Source organism: Lissotriton vulgaris, chromosome 3_1, assembly GCF_964263255.1.
Source record: "Lissotriton vulgaris chromosome 3_1, aLisVul1.2, whole genome shotgun sequence".
Lineage (NCBI taxonomy): Eukaryota > Metazoa > Chordata > Amphibia > Caudata > Salamandridae > Lissotriton > Lissotriton vulgaris.
In genome coordinates, this window is record NC_141689.1 from 1,220,538,994 (window position 1) to 1,220,556,074 (window position 17,081).

The following is a 17,081-nucleotide window of genomic DNA, read 5'->3' on the forward strand; positions in this document are numbered from 1 at the left end:
GCCGTATTTTTTACTTGGGCTCCAAACAATTGTGGCTTTACTCTAATAATTTCCTCCACCATAACTGACAACTCTCCCTCAGTAAAATGGGGATTTATTCTCCCTGCCATTATCAAATAATAAACTTAAATACATTGTATAACCCACAAGTAAAAAAGAACAAAAGAAAAAATGAACAAGAATTAGAGAAAGTAAAAAAAAACCTGACTTCACTGAAAAAGTTCTCATAAACAATGTTCTGCTGCAGTAGAATGGTCTGAAATGGAGTGTGTTTTATAGTGTGGTATGCATGGTAAAACAATTAGCCAAAACACATCAGGCGTATGATGCTAGCATCCATCCAAAAGCCACAGGAATAGTACAATGTTGATCGCATCCCACAACTGAATCCCTCCATCAGGAATTTGCAGATAGGACGCCAGCACAACTGAGAAATCTAATGATGCCCAATGCTATTCCGCCACCCTGAAAGCAACATAGCAATGTTAGCCAGCAGAGAAGTTGGACACGTCAACGGACGTGAGCCACTTATATGACAGAAAACACTCTGTCAACGCGGACGGAGGATCAGCCAGCCCACATCTAAATAGGGCAGGTGGGAATCCATCAGCTTCACAGAGAACTTGTAAACGCCATCAGAGAGGTACGACAGGAGTCCTGCCAAGATCTAAATCAGGCCCATACTCTTTAAAGTGCCTGAGCTTATTACAGGTCAGCTACCAGCAATCCCTGTTTTCTCTCAACTAATATCACATACTAAAAAAGCCAAATGTTAAACCGTGCAGTCCTTAAATGATACCGAAACATACAGATTCCAGAACACCTAATCACTACACATAATGGAGGACACAACAGTCACAATAACAACAGAAAATAAATCATGTTTGCAACCAAACAAAACCTCCATTGACTAAGCCAAGGTAAAACGTAGAGGTTGGACAGACAGAGCCTGCCCTTGATCAGGGAGTCCCTGCTGCAGCTGGTGAATAAAATGAGGCAGCAGGGAATCCATTTTCACAGGTAATTCCCTAGCTGGTTACATCAAAGCAGTGACTTGCCTTTTATCACATCTCCACACACACCACCCAACTCACCTTAATCACCCACAGCTTAGCTCAATTAGACTGGTTCCAAGCTGTGAGTTGGGGCAGGGAGGGGGTGTTGGTGTGAGGCAGCAGGGGTTAAGAGGTAGATGGTTTGGAAAGAAGGGGAGGCTGATAGAGGGTTAAATACTGTAATTGTGACTCAGTAAAACATTTTCAGAACCACTTTACAGTAAAACTGGAGCAAAGGTAGAGTGATGGTGCAGGACCTTAATTTAGAGAGGGCCGTGAGCACCTCTGAAGAATGGCGCTCTGGGACTCAGCCCCACTCGCCTATACCAAAGGCTGGCCCTGTGGGCAGAAGTTTTACAATGTGCCCTCAGACATTCACACAGATATACACTGTAGATGGTGACCATCATAACACGAACATACCCCTCATTATTGCACTGCTGTCAAACAAACTATAATTTACATGGACAAGGCACAATTTACAATGACAAATGACAATTTACAATGGCCCCATTGTTGTAGATGATTCTAGGACTTTAGTAAATATTCCTGATTTCATGCCCTTATGTGGTTATGTCAAATCATACCCTTATACAGGCATATGAATCATACCCATATAAAGACACAGCCAATGCAGTCCAAATACGGCAAGGCTACTCCCATAGACTCATAGAAAGCAAAACGCGTTCTTAAACAAACCAAGCCTCCAGCAGCCAGGGAATTCCCCCTGCTTCTGTATTGATTTGTCCTAGAACTCCTGGAGTACTGAAAGAACTGCGAGTTCTTAGTGACGTCTTATGTCCAACCTTACGTCAAACTCGGCACCTTCCAGGTATAAATACACCAGCATCTGCCTTAAGCAACACACGGTGGTTTGGAGCAGATCGGCTATCTACCTGACCGACGCCCTGCTGATGCGAGTGCCGAAGGAAGCCGACCCTCCCTGCTGACGCACTGAGAGAGACGCTGTCTTTTCTCCTTTCGAGAAATCCAGCTCTAGTGTTTCCCTCTCACCCTTGCGGGTCGCTGGGAGATCGAGTCCTGAGAAAGAGATACAAGACCTCCTTCATTCTATAACCAAGGTATGGAGCTGATTAGACCCACAGAGAATTCTTGATTCAGATTCTTGGCAAAACTGCAACTCATCTACTCCTTCCCTGTACTAGGCTTAGGTTAGGTACACTGGGGTAGGCGTATCTTAGAAAAACCAGTTGAGTACGTTTAGTCATTATTTTATCATTGTATATATTTTATCCATTTTAAGTATCTTATGGTTTAGAAACCATATACATGCTCTTACAGTATTATTTCATAATACTCATTTTACTGTACGCACTTTACTTTAAGACAATTATTGCAATTCACTTCTCTTGCATGAGAAAGTAGACTGCTCAATAAATACCCTTTTTATTGAAAACGCCTGTTTCTCTATTTCTCTGCACTCCTGGTGAAACTAAGCATGCACGATTAACTGAGTGAAATAGCTATCTATTGTTTCTGGAGATATACTCCTTATTCTGGGGGAACAAAGTTGTCATGTTTATGCGGTTGTCAGAAACTAATCCCTTCTTGTCTATTCAGGAAAGTTAACACCTTCTCGTTTACTCGAGAACGTTTCTAGTGACTTCTGAGCTAGCTGGCATTTCATAATTAAGTCTAACATATTCAACAGAGACCTAGTCGACCTCAGTCCTACGTCTACACTGTTGTTTATGTTATTCCAATGCGCAGAGCCTATTGGGAATATAGGAACTACACTACATGGCGCCCAACGTTTGGTAATGCAATAATTTAACGCTAGATACTAGAGTAACTCAGTCGTGCTTTTCACACAGACCCCTTTTTCTGTAAAAACTCCAATAGACGTCTGGATTGGTTAAAAAGGTCAAATATCCGCCAGAACTAAGTAGGAAGAGATTCCTATGTATTAGTTTTTGGTTTAGTCAACGTTGAAGGACACAGTGTTCCAAAATATTGTGCACCTAATCTTTGTTTCCTTGAAACTTGCTCTGAAAACTCTCAGTCAGCAAAATGACGGAGAGTGAGGACGAGAGGAAGAGAGCTAGAATAGCAACTCAACTATTAGAGGAAGACACAAGTCTTCAGCAAAACAACCCGGATGCAATAATCATCCCAGTAAATGTAAGGAAGAGTGTAACTATAAAACTTATAGAAAATGGTGTATCATCGAGAGGTGGTACAGTCATATTTGTGGTAGAGGCACATGAATGTCGGCAGACAGAGGTATTCTATTCTTGGATAAATTTCCCATCAGCAAATGCTAGGGAACCTCCAGCGGAATACGTTTCTTTTGAGGACGTTGAAATTCCACTAACTTACCAGGAGCATCAGCTCTGGTTTAATGGTGCCCTAAAACATCGAAATCACATTACCACGCTCGGTCCACTAGGTAGACCAGGAGCCACATGGCCGGTTCTAGCCAGCTATACACCACATCCTGGCATTGAAGAAATGTCAAATAGAGAACTTTTAGTTAAACTAAAACAATTAATTAAAATACATAGACAATTGGTACAATATGTCATGCAGACTTTAACAGTCCAACCTGCTGTAAAAATTCCACAGCACACCCCTCACCAGGGGAACACTAATAAAATTATACCACAGACTATACAATCAGTCATTGGTAAATTACCCGCAAAATGGGAACAAATTTCGTTCTTGTTAGCTCAAAAAATGACTCAAATAGAGGCAGTATTTCCTGATACTACACCTCACGAAAAACACAGAATTCTGACAATCTGCTTACCAATGGGGATTACACCACACGTGGAGACTGTGACACTTGGGGAACAGTCTTTGCTTCAATCTACACAAAAACACATGGTGTTCCGTCTATGGCGGTTATACCAGATGCACTAAGACAGATTCAAAACGAATACGGTCCAGAGTCTGCTTTAAATCTAGGTATGAAATAACTGAAAGACTTTAAGCAAGTCTCGGCTATACTACTAGCCAACATAAAAGGAGAAGCAATCCGCCAAAAATAAAAGAAACAGAGATAGCAGACCAACCTTTTGAACTTGCCAGAATAATTGAAAAATCCTATGAAGAATTAGGTAGAGACAGTTTGGGTGGGAAACCACTAAAACCACAACTAACAGAAAATCCTGAAAAGACTTTCATTAAAAACAACTTACTAACTCAAAAGAAGAAGTGGGTGGGTAATAAACAGACCTCTCCCAGAGAAAAACAGTTTCAGACCAGAGGAAGGTCTCCCCAACGGAGAGATAGATCTCCAGAACGGGGGGTAGGTCTCCCCAACGGGTGCCCTCTGAAAAAAGATATAACCTTAGAAATAGGGAAACTTTGAGAAAACCTGACAGATATCAAGATATTGATACACGTCCCTCTCGATTTTTCAGACTTCCTCTCAGAAATCGAAAAGCAGAGGACGGTCAGAACATAAGAAGAGCGCGTCAAGTCCAAAGACAGAGAACCTGCTCATCAAAGTAAAAAATTACAGTTTACCAAAAAGAAGGTAGCCAGTATTAAAGTAAAACATGCCGAGGATTCTGAGAACACAACTCAAGAACGGAGAATGGGCCCAGACAATGCTAGACAGTGCAGCAGAACTGACCATAGCTCGCAAGATCCTGATGAATCTTCTGGAGACAGTGGACACGAATGAATACATTCAAGTGGAAACTGCAGACACCAGAGTCAGTGTGCCCCATAAATTATATGAAATAACATTACGTATAGAGGGGGTCAAAACTAGAAAAATAAGAGGTCTCTTCTGGAAGAATCTATCTAAAGGTTATGTCATCCTTCTAGCAGAAAAGGACTGGCCACCAGAGTGTGTCAGGGAGTGCCCACATGGCGAATAAATGATTATGCCTGCCTTCTCAAATCACATTCCAATTCATAAAAATACACATATGCTAGAAGATGGGCAGTGGCCCAAGCTCCTGCATTATATAAAAACCATGTAGGATGGGATGAGGATTCTCCTCACCATAAAATCCAGGTAAAAAAATCAACCTACTGCACAGAGACAGTATCCTGTTAAGCAAGAAGCTAAAAAACAAGTCAGGGAGATCTTAGATCAATTTGAGTACCAAGGGGTGATTGAAACATGCACCTCACAAATGAACAATCCTTTGTTTCCTGTATCCAAACCAGGCAATTCATATCGTCTAGTATTGGACTACAGACACTTAAATTCCTGTTGCAAAACATTTGTAGTACAAAATTCACACAGTGCAGCACTGATGAATAACATCGTGCGCAAAAAATATAAAACGACATTAGATATTTCAAATGGTTTCTTCTGTCAAAAAATTGCACCAGAAAGCAGGTATTTGACCGCTTTCTCCAGTATGGGGGCCCAAAAGCAATTTTGTCATCTCCCACAGGGATTCAAGAATAGCCCAGGATTATTTTCAGCCAGAGTAACAGAGTTACTACAAATGTATGATGATGAGGCATTATCTTATGTCGACGATATCTATCTAACAGACGATGACCTGGAGACACACTTGAAAAGAGTGAACACCATAATACTTGGGTTCGCATCTGAAGGGTACAAATTTAACTTTAAAAAGTCACGAATTGCCCACCTCACTGTCCTATTTTTAGGATATGAGTTATCAAGTGAAGGCAAAAGCCTAGCAGACAACTTCTTAGAGAAGTGTGCAGTACTCCAAGCTCCAAAAACTCTGAAAAACTTACAATCAATTCGAGGTTTCCTGAACTTCGGAAGAACTTAAATTCTAAATTATGCAGAGAGAGTTAAACCGCTCTACAAACTAATAAAACCTGATTTCAAAGCAATTGATTGGAGTCAGAAACACAAAGAAATTTTACGATCAGTACAAACAGACATGTTAACTAAAACAAAACTGCAAACACGCGCGAACGAACGCAACCTTGTAATCCGAGTCATCCCAGGAAGATGCGGATTTACATACCGAACCTCTAATGAGGGAGAAACTGTACCAATAGCTTACAAATCATATTTGTACACACAAGCTGAAAAAACATTCAGTCTTACAGAAAATACACAAGCTGAAATGAAATTCAGTTCCACTGAAGAGATTCTAACTGCGGTACAAACTGCTGTAGCAAAGGAAAGAGCCTGGCACAAGTTAAACGCATAATAATCGTTACACTGATACCTGCCCTAGAAGCAGTAACAAGAGCAAGCATTCCGAATGCTAAAACCTTACATCCGAGATGGATGCAATGGGTTAATTCTCTTGCTGCATCAGACGTAGTATACAAATTTGATCCTAACTTAAAAACGCAAGAATTTCTCCAATACGAATACGAATGTCCTCTGCCAACTGAAATTCTACCTCTGGAACAGTACACCTGTGTAATCTACACAGACAGATTTGCACAACACTACGTTGTGGATGAAAAAGTTTACAATGCTGCGTGCGCGATTGTAAAAGGTCGCTGACGTATAGGTAAATTTAGACCATTAATCACTAACACTGAATTGCTCAGAAACTGTACAGCTCAGCGAGCTGAACTACAGGCTTTTAAGATGGCGCTTGAAAATGCAGATCGCAAATTCCCCAACACTAATAGTGTGCGATTCGCATTACTGCGTCAAATCTTACAATAATTCCATGCAGACCTGGATTGAAAACGGTTACAAAGATGAGACAGGTGGTACAATAAAACATAAAAAACTATGGGAACAAGTAGTTCTTTTACAGAAAGAACTACGAAAGACTCACGTGATACATACGCAGAGTCTTCAACGTGATGGCGTTCACGTTGCAGGGAATTCATTGTCTAATAAAGCCACAGCGGCAGCTGGTCAACCGGCTTCCGTATCTACAAAAAAGCGTTCTAAAAAACAAATAGATGGTGAAACGCTACTTGCAGTAAAAGCCTCTATGGAAGGCAATTATGCGGCGTTACCTCTGAATTATCCACTCGGAAATACATATATAATTGATGCGAACTCCGTTCCTTTTGCTCAAATCCCTGGAGTGGGGGATAGAGCAATTCCAAACACGAACCGGAGGGTCTTCTTGATTCAAGAAGCACACATGGGAATGGGTCTGAGGCACCAAGAGATCCTGAAATCTCTAATAGAATTGCAATCAAGATACTGGTGGCCGGGAATGAGCGTGCAAATTTATAACTTTGCAATGGATTGTCAGGACTGCAATAGAGATAGCAGTTATGAACCGGACCAGATATCTGATTCAAGCACAGTAAGACCAGCCCAGACACCACTATTAGACAGCATTAGACTATCTACACGCAGGCGTCCGATCGGACAAATGCGATCCCATAAATATTAAGACGAGATTTATTTCGATGTGCCCCCAGCGCTCGGCTGACGCCAGAACTGTTATAAAAGATTTGCGAGTCTTTATCGGCACATACGCAATTGGCATGCTACATTCTGACCAGGGTCCTGCGTTTAGCTCTCGAGCTTACAAGGAGGCCCTGACCAGCTTGGGCATTGCATTGCGGTACTCTAGTCCATTCCATACTGTGGGAAATGTGGTAGTGGAAAGAAAAAAAGTGTGACATGAAGCAATCTATAACAGCGAGGGTATTAGGTTCAGGTGATGGGTGGGTCAAACATCTAATAAGTGTCCAACGTAGTCTTAATAATCTGCCAAGAAATTCTCTGGGTGGAATCACTCCGTATGAACTTTTGTTTGGTACAAGAATGATAATCGAAGATCTCGATTGTCAGACTTCAGTGGTGGAACAAAAAGCTTTTGATATCAAAGATCGTTTGGCTGTTTTACAGGACTTGAATGAAACAAGAAGAAGTCTAAGTAACACAAAGCTAAAGCCAACGGCCACTGAAGAAAAACCACCTGTCCCAGCAAGACCTGTCTGGATTCCAAAGATTGGGGATCTGGTCAGAGAAAAAATCACTGTAAAGAAGGAATTTGGGCCTTCTTACAGAAAAGCAGTACCTGTCTTAGCTATCAGCAGAACAAGATCAGTTGTACTACCGCCCCTTGCTGGTAAAAAGGAGAACAGAGTTGTATCAATCGACCTGGTAAAACCACAACCATGTGGCCAATAATAAGCAGTAGGCCCAGTGGACTCCCAAGAAGTAGCAGAAGACCAAACCTTGCTACAATCCAAGAGGTTCAAACTGAGAGACTAATCACATCCGATAAACCTGTAGTGAATAAAAAAGGACTATACAACAAAGCCAAGGAACTTGTGCCTCTTCAAACCCAAATTGCAACAGTTCGTCAAGAAACACCTGTCTACAATGATGTAGCCTCGGACTATACCAATATGAAAAAGGAAGAAGCAACTACGAAGATTAATAACAATGCTGATGCCATTCAAACAATTGACAGAACTGCATGTGGCTACTTCATCAATTTTGATGACTTTTTTAATGATCCAAGTGAACATGAAGACAAGCCAGCAAATAAAACTTTCAAAGATAAAATTACAGAACTCTTTCATCAACTTGGGGAAACATATCTGATTTCACCATGGAGTGAATTGTGGATTGTGTTAGGTGTACTTTTCTTCCTACTCTGGCTCATTTTAATCCTAAGCTTGGGAAGAATAAGAATGATTGATGGAAAATACAGTACAATGGACACAGCAAGCCAGAACATCAACTTGGTTCTAAAACCTCACAGATCCTCTCACATTGAAAAAAGAGAACTATCATCAGTGAACATTACAGCCATTCCTATACCTGGTGGTGTAGCCTGGTACAATACTGATTACGACATCTATGGCCCGGTTGAACTCTTGAAATATCCACATCAGTTCAAGATTTCTTTAAGTGACTTTGTATCACCTAGTTCTTTCTCTGATGATTGGGACTTTGAAAATATTAACAATATGATGTCAGATTTACAAATGTCAACTAAATATACCGAACATGATTATTTACAAGGTTCATCAAATTATGGAGAAATGTATTGCTATAATCATTATGGGCATCACTATTTGCATAAATCAGCAAATCCTAGAAATGTTTTTATGTATAATCAATGGGAACATTGTCCAACTCCGCCAAAAGGCAGCTCAAAAACATTTTATGAAAAATTCCCATACTTCTCAGGGTTTAATATCACTGATCCAGAAACGTTTTATTTTAAAATTATGAATAAGACAGGAATGAAAAACATGTTGACAAATACTAAACTGATTTATTCTGAAAAATTTTATGAAAAAATGTCTACGTTTGGTTTTGAATTTTGGAAAAACAACATTGAGACAAAAACTGTCTGTGGTACAAAAGACTGGCAGGTACAAGGTTTAGAATCATTATTCAAAACCTGCATGAGCCCAGAACAAATAATGTTCCTGAATGACACCATTCAACAAACGACCTGTCTTGGCCTAGCCAGGATAAAAGACCTAAACAAACCGTCTATACCAAAACCGATACCTGATAGTAATAGCACTACAGAAGTGGAGATAGACGTAGCCCATATTTTAAAACATAACAGAACACTTCCTTATTGGAACAAATGGTTGATCTGGCCCACAGACACTAATAACTGTCAAGATAGATTCCTGAACAAAATACAGGGGTTAAAACAGAATAGGCCAGACCCAAGATATTCCCAGAGACAACATCCAGGTATAATAACAACCTATAGTGTAGGAAAACTATGCCTCGAATGGCTACAGAAATCCACACTACCTGAAATTAAGCAACACTTGACTTTACTTAAAGACGGTGCTGACTTGCGAGATTTCTTACTGGGACCTCGCAAACAGCGTCAAAAACGTTTCATATACACCGGTATATACGCAGCTTACAATGAAGCTTGGAAAGTAACGCAAATTGAAACTGCAGAAAAAATACGAGAAATTGATCGTATTAATTTGGAAAAATCACTTTCTGTAGTGGACAATGGGTTAACGACCCTGTTCTCCAGAATTTATTCACTGGACAGCACATTATCACCTGCTATTGATATAATAGAACAGGATATGCTAATGTTACAACATGGCCAGTCCCAATTACGTTCTATTGTACAGTTAGGCTGGACGTTACAAAATCTGCGTTCAGGCTACGTGCCATGGCATCTGATAAACACAGCATCATTATTTTCTATCTTTAACCTTACTGATAAAAAAATCTCTTTGGCACAAAGAGGGGCAGACTATACAGTGCTGAGCATTGAAAAACTAGAAAGATTACCATTGACAGTCTCCGAAAGACCTGTCATTGAATGGATAATACATGGCACCATTACAATTCCGATAACAACTTTTCAGTTTCAATATTGCCAAAAGTATATACCAGCAGGCCTGTATGAAAGGTTGGGTAAAGGGTACATCAAATCAACCTGGAATTTACCTTACACACATAGATGTTGGAGTGGGGGCAAGAAAGAGGTATTCCTTAGTGGTAACAACTGTAAAAATTCACTAAGCAGTACACTTCTGTGTCAAGGATTTAACTTACACGGAGCCTGCGAAGGTTCATCAAATAACCTTTCATGCCACCTGCACGGCACCCCTGCTACACAGATAGAGCCTTTTTTCAGACCGCTTTCCAACGGCAGCTACGTTCTAATAAGTGACCACAGCTGTTGTGGCATGGTGCCAGGAACGGCCTATCTCGTGAGCGTTACTTCCAGGGTCACTTGTTGTATGCAAGTATTGTATCCAAACAACAAGCTAGACATGGAGGCGGCAATATGGCCTTCTGTGAATATCTCTTCTATTTGAATTGATACTTTAAGCAAAATGAAGTCTATTCTTTTTCAAACAACTGTGCCTTTAACCTCGTCTAGAGAAACGTATGATCTGCAAGTTGCAAAGACAGCAGCGGAGATACATACATTATTGTCGACAAATTGCCTCGTACATTTCGTAGAAATGTTAAGCCAAATCTTAAACATGTCTGATACCAGTGGCATCGCACATGTATTTAAGACAATTTTTCCGGGACTGTTAGCACCCTTTGAAGCAGTCCTGAGCATCTTCCCGAATTTCGTGCACTCTGTGTTCGGCGGCCTGCCTCTCATCTTGGGACTCGTAGCAGGAATCTTATTTTTGTTCCTTCTGCTCCGATATGGCAAGTCAAATCACAGACAAAACTCAGGCTACAATGGAAGACACGATCCTAGCAATGCAGTACCAAGAGCGGATTACTAAAGTCCTCGGCTTGGCTCGGCTAAGAGATCTGAATAATACCTGGTTTCTTTCATTCAGACCAATCTGGCAAGAGTGCATCTTACCTGTTCTACGATGCCTGCTATGCGGAGAAGAATGCATGTTAGATGTCTGTCTCACACTTCCATCAGCAGTACCTATGGATATCGATACTTTGCTTGGTTCGGTAACGGCTCATGCAACGTGTTGTCCCCAGCGGCTACCCATTCTGATGACGGCATTCATTGAGACCTCAAGATTACGATTAGGTGGCAGTGAGGTACGAGATGAAAGCGGCTCACAGGTATAACCTTCTGTGAACATTGCTGATCCAGATAACGCTGACGGTAATGCATCTCACATATGCACTATTTCCACTTTTTCGGAAATGGCCCAACTTTCACCTACTGTTGTAGACAAATTTTTTGCCAGCCTATCTGAGTTGATGTTCTCCCCTAACAACAAGAATAACTGTTGAACAAGCAAGCGCATGGCGTTCCCTGAAATCTGAATTCGGCCTTCAGTTTTGGTAAACAGAACCTAAAAAACGTTGGAACTATTTTTTTTCCCCAGAGAGCGAAATTGATTTTTTCCAGTTCCCAAAATATTTACCTTTTGGCACATGATACTCTGCTTAAAGTAGAACTATTCTTAGAGAACAAAAATTCTATTTTTAGAAACTCTAGAGACAATATTTTCTTAGTCTCTAGCACATATACAGTCTTGTATAAATATGTGATGAAATGGTCTCGACCTTCTCTGCTGTATTAAATTAAATGTAAATTTCATGATTCATTCAGTCAACATTCTAAATGTACAATATATGCATTATCTGAATGACACCACTGCTTACAAAAAACGTACAGTATAATACTCATTTTCGTGTATATACCATTTCAAATGCATTTTATGTATATTGGGGTGGGATGGAAAACACATGCTTAGATATGCTTAAACACTGCTTAGTATTTAGTAATGATGGACATTATATGTGGAGTAGGTGTTGTAGATGATTGTAGGACTCTAGTAAATATTCCTGATTTCATGCCCTTATGTGGTTATATCAAATCATACCCTTATACAGGCATTAGAATCATACCCATATTAAGACATAGCCAATGCAGTCCATATACGGCAAGGCTACTCCCATAGACTCCTAGAAAGCACAACACGTTCTTAAACAAACCAAGCCTCCAGCAGCCTCGGAATTCCCCCTGCTTCTGTATTGATTTGTCCTAGAACTCCTGGAGTCCTCAAAGAACTGCGAGTTCTTAGTGACATCTTATGTCCAACCTTACGTCAAACTCGGCACCTTCCAGGTATAAATATACCAGCATCTGCCTTAAGCAACACACGGTGGTTTGGAGCAGATCGGCTATCTACTTGCCCGACGCCCTGCTGATGCGAGTGCCGAAGGAAGCCGACCCTCCCTGCTGATGCACTGAGAGAGATGCTGTCTTTTCTCCTGCCGAGAAATCCAACTCTAGTGTTTCCCTGTCACCCTTGCGGGTTGCTGGGAGATCGAGTCCTGAGAAAGAGATACAAGACCTCCTTCATTCTATAACCAAGGTACGGAGCTGATTAGACCCACAGAGAATTCTTGATTCAGATTCTTGGCAAAACTGTGACTCATCTACTCCATCCCTGTGCTAGGCTTAGGTTAGGTACACTGGGGTAGGCGTATCTTAGAAACACCAGTTGAGTATGTTTAGTTATTATTTTATCATTGTATATAATGTATCCATTTTAAGTATCTTTTGGCTTAGAAACCATATAAATGCTCTTACAGTATTATTTCATAATACTCATTTTACTGTATGCACTTTACTTTATGACAAGTATTGCAATTGTGGCAATTCACTTCTCTTGCATGAGAAAGTAGACTGCTCAATAAGTACCCTTTTTATTGAAAACGCCCGTCTCTCTATTTCTCTGCACTCCTGGTGAAACTAAGCATGCACGATTAACTGAGTGAAATAGCTATCTATTGTTTCCGCGACTCTGGAGATATACTCCTTATTCTGGGGGAGCAAAATTGTCATGTTTATGCGGTTGTCAGAAACTAATCCCTTCTTGTCTATTCAGGAAAGTTAACACCTTCTTGTTTACTCGAGAAAGTTTCTAGTGACCTCTGAGCTAGCTGGCATTTCATAATTAAGTCTAACATATTCAACAGAGACCCAGTCGACCTCAGTCCTACGTCTACACTGTTGTTTATGTTATTCCAATGCGCAGAGCCTATTGGGAATATAGGAACTATACTACACAATGGGCAGAAGTTTTACAATTTACAATGACAAATGACAAATACAATTTTACAATTTACAATGACAAATGATAATTTACAATGGCCCTGTGGGCAGAAGTTTTACAATGTGCCCTCAGACATTCACACAGATATACACCTCCCTGACCATCATAACACGAACATACCCCTCATTACTGCACTGCTGTCAAACAAACTACAATTTACAAGGACAAAGTACAATTTACAATTTACAAAGACAATTTACAATGGTCCTGTGGGCAGAAGTTTTATAATTTACAATGACAAATGACAAATACAATTTTACAAATACAATTTTACAATTTACAATGACAATTTACAATGGCCCTGTTGGCAGATGTTTTATAATGTGCCCTCAGACGTTCACCCAGATGTACACCATAGATGGTGACCATCATAGTACGAACATACCCCTCATTATTGCACTTCTGTTAAACAAAGTACAATTTAAAAGGACAAAGTACAATTTACATTGACTCAAACAATACCTTAACTATACCCATACACAGCCGTTGTTAGTGGTCTAGCTGCCGGATTACAAATCTCGTCAGTCACACCCACACATGGTGCATGACATACGGTCCATGGACTTGCAGGAGGTGCTCCTTATCACAGCGGCTTGTGCCGCAGCCCTTTTACTTGGCTGCAGCACAAGCCGCTGTTATAAGGAGCACTTTCTGACCACCAGAGAGGCTGATGCATCATAATGCAGCAGGGGGTGGGCCAACTGACCACCATCGTAATTGCCCGTATGTGTAGAATATGTAACAAACAGCCGGTTTGCTGTTTCAAATAAAAGTTAATAGCTCAGGCATAGGCGCCTGTAGCAAAGGTAGCTTACCACTAATGGACTACTTCAAAGACACATGGGGCCTGATTACAATGGCGGTGGAACCACCACCATCAGGCCATCAGTGGCAGTCCCACCGCCATCCAGCCCATTGTATCCGACAGCCCCATAAGGATGCAGGCAGTCAGATCTTGACTGGCGGGGTAAAGACCTCCACGTCTGACAGGATCAAGGATCCTGGCAGTGCGGCAGTCAGACTCCTATATCCCCGCTTACCCTCCGCTATGGGCCCTGGGGGGCACCCATGGTGCCCCCCTAAACATCCCAGCACCATGTGGCAGGCACCAAATGGCGCCTGCCACATAGTGCAGGGATGTTTGGAATGTCTATATTTTGTACTGCAGCGTATGGTGCAGCTCGCAGCACACGCCACAATGCAAAGTGTACACAGTGCGACCGCCTCAAAGGTGGTCACATCATAATGCAGGCAGCGGGATCCGCCGACATCTAGTCGGGCGGTCCTGCTCCTGCCACAGTGCCAGTCGGTCAAAAGTCCGACTGGCATTGTAATCAGGCTTTTGGTTTGGTACACTGCATCACTCTGAACACAGATGCCAACCTAAATTCCAAATACCATTGTGGAATGATTACAACAGCACCATGAATTACCAAGCCAAAACAAGCAATGCAGTGGAAGGATGGCACAATGCCTTCCAAGACACACTAGAAAAAAACACAACCAGCATTCTACAAATTAATGGAAGTGCTCTAAAAAGAACAAAGCTACCAATAACGAGGGGTAGAACAGGCAATACACCACTTCAAATCTATAATAACTACATAGATCACTGTCACATACCACCAACCAACCAATATACTCACAACTAAAACACCACTATAACATAAAAATGTTAAATATTAAAATAGATATTTTAAAAGACTATAATAACAAAAAATTAATAAGGTACAAAATTAGACTGATAAATATAATTAATTGTAATATTTCATAAAAAATACTCATAGGAAAACCAAGAAAATCATTACAAAACATGTACAAAGCACCTCATGAGTTAAAGCCCATACATATAAAATTAAACTTTTTCAATCACAGTAAAACCAGACAACATATACATACAAGTCAATTAAAAAATGCTTTATTCGAGTTTTTTCTCATAAAAGCACATACAATCGCAAATATAAAAACATCATTAAACACACTAAAATTGGAATATGACTTGAATAACAATCAGATAATTCGAAACGTAAAAAGCAATAACAAAATGTAAATCTACAATTTGGAATGTACAAATAGAAATGCTCAAATATTTAAAATACAGACAAACTTTGAATACAATAAAAAACACAATCAGCTGCCTAGAAACCTCTGTCTGATAGTCCACGCCCATCCTAAAAATGTGGCTGTAGCTATTACTAAAGGCAATATTGTGCTGGTACGTATGATTCTTAAAGCTACAACACTACTGGTAGTACCTAAGTTCTTACACACTGGTGATAACCAAATACGCCTGGGTTCTGCATAAAACTTACAAGCAAATACAAAATGACCAGTTGTTTCCTTGTGTGCTCCACAGGCTAGGCAATTGCTATTGGATGAACCCCCCCACCTGCCTGCTAGAGATCTGAGGACGAGGGCACCTGCTATTGTGTTTTTATCTACGAACCTGAATCAATATTGCTATTCTATGCCCTTGTACAGCTATAATCAATAATATCCCTATAATGGCATAAGAATCAAACCCATATTTCAGTAAATTGCCCTTGCAGTCCAAGGCACGGCAAAACCTACTTCCTTGGATTCCTAGAAAGCACAATGAGTTCTTTCGACACACCAAACCTCCAGCAACCTGCAAAATCCCCACTTGCTTTGTTTTGATTTGTAATAGAACTCCTGCGAGCACTGTAAGAACGGCCAGTTCTTAGTGACATCTTTATTGACGTCTTATGTCCAAACCTTACGTCAAACTCGGCACCTTTGAGGTATAAATATACCAACGTTGCCTTAAGCAAACACACGGTGGTGGTTTTGGAGCAGAGCAGCTATCTACTTTCCGAGAGCCCAGCTGATGCGAAAAGCCCACAGACGCTGCTCCTCCTCTTTGACGCGCTGAGAAAGACGCTGTCTTTTCTCCTGTTGAGAAAATCCAGCTCCGGCGTTTCCAGCCTACCCTTGCGGGTGACTGGGATATCGAGTCCTGAGAGAGAGATACCAGACCTCCTACATTCTATTCCCAAGGTACAGTGCTGACTAAACCCTTAGAGAGAATTCTTGAATCAGATTCTTGGCAAAACCAACTTAACTTAAACTGCTACTTACTTACTCCTTCCCACGTATTAGGCTTAGGTCAGGTACACCGGGGTAGGCGTAGTTTAGAAGCATCAGTTGAGCACGTTAGTCAATGTATATATGTATGTATATATTTTATCCATTTTAAAGTGTCTTATGGCTAAGAAACCATATCTATGCTTTTACAGTATTATTTCATAATACTCCTTTTACTGTATGTACTTTACTTTACATTAAGTATTGCAATTGTGGCAATTCATTTCTCTTGCATGAGAAGGAAGACTGCTCAATAAATAATATCTTTTATTGAAAATGCCCGTCTCTCTTCTCTGCACTCTGGTGAAACTAAGAACGCACTTCTGACTGAGTGAAATAGCTGTCTATTGTTTTCACATGACTCTAGAGATTTACTCTTATTCTGGGGGAGCAAAGTTGTCATGTTATATGGTTGTCGGAAGCTGAATCCCTTCTTGTCTGAGCCAGGGAAACTTATCCCTCCCTATTCATTCAAGAAAGTTTCCAGTGACGTCTGAGCTAGCTGGAGCAAAC